Source organism: Passer domesticus, unplaced genomic scaffold (assembly GCF_036417665.1).
Source record: "Passer domesticus isolate bPasDom1 unplaced genomic scaffold, bPasDom1.hap1 HAP1_SCAFFOLD_145, whole genome shotgun sequence".
In the NCBI taxonomy this organism is placed as follows: domain Eukaryota; kingdom Metazoa; phylum Chordata; class Aves; order Passeriformes; family Passeridae; genus Passer; species Passer domesticus.
Window position 1 is genome coordinate 112,501 of NW_026989936.1, and position 1,346 is coordinate 113,846.

Here is a 1,346-nt window from a genome sequence, read left to right on the forward strand (position 1 = left end):
TCTCTTTCTTTTTCTCTTCGTCTTTCTTTTTCTCTTTCTCTTTCGATTTTTCCTTTCTTTTTTTTTCGTTTTCTTTTCTCTTTCTCCTTCTTTTTCTCATTCTTTTTCTTTTCTCTTTCTTTTTCTTTCTCATTATCTCTTTCTCTCTCTTCCTTTTTTCTTTTCTTTTTCTCTTTCTTTTTCTTTTCCTCTTTTTCTTTTTCTCTTTCTTTTTCTTTTTCTTTTGCTTTTCCTTTTGCTTTTTCTTTTTCTTTTGCTTTTTCTTTTTCTTTTGTTTTTCTTTTCCTTTTGCTTTTGCTTTTTCTCTTTCTCTTTCTTTTTCTATTCCTTTTAATTTTCTCTTTCTTTTTCTTTGTCTTTTCCATTTTCTTTTTTCTATTTATTTTTCTTTTTCTCATTCTTTTTCTCTTTCTCTTAATTTATTTCTTTCATTTCTCTTTCCCTTTCTCTTTCTTTTTCTCTTCCCTTTCTCTTTCTTTTTCTCTTTTTATTTTCTTTATCTTTCTCTTTCTTTTACTTTTTCTCATTGTTTTTTTTCTATATATTTTTTTTTCTTTTTCATTCATTCTTTCTCTTTATCTTTCTCTTTCTCTTTGTTTTTCTTTTTCTTTTTCATTTTCTTTTTCTCTTTCTCTTTTATTTTCTTTCTTTTTCTTTTTCTCTTTCTTTTTCTCTTTTCTTTTCTCTCTCTCTTTAGCTTTCTTTTTCTTATTCTATTTCTTTTTTTTCTCTTTCTTTTCTCTTTCTCTTCTTTTTCTCTCTTTTTCTTTTTTTCTTGTTCTTTTTCTTTTCTCTTTCTTTTTCTTTTTCATTTTTCTTTTCTCTTTCTCTTTCCTTCTCTCTTTCTTTTTCTTTTTTTTATTTCTTTTTCTCTTTCTCTTTCTTTTTCTCTTCTCTTCTCTTTCTTTTTCTCTTTCTTTTGCTTTTTTCACTTTCTCTTTCTTTTTCTTTTTCTATTTTTCTTTTTCCTTTTCTTTTTCTTTTTCTTTTTCTTTTTCTTTTTCTTTTTCTTTTTCTTTTTCTTTTTCTTTTTCTTTTTCTTTTTTTTTTCTTTCGTTTTCTTTTTCTCTTTCTCTTTCTTTTTCTTTTTCTTTCTCTTTCTCTTTCTCTTTCTCTTTCTATTTGTTTTTCATTTTCATTTTCTTTTCTTTTCTTTTTCTTTTTCTTTTTCTTTTTCTTTTTCTTTTTCTCTTTCTCTTTCTCTTTCTTTTTCTCTTTTTCTCTTTCTTTTTCTTTTTCTTTTTCTTTTCTTTCTCTTTCTCTTTCTCTTTCTCTTTCTCTTTCTCTTTCTCTTTCTTTTTCTTTTTCTCTTTGTTTTTCATTTTCTTTTTCTTTTTCTCTTTCTC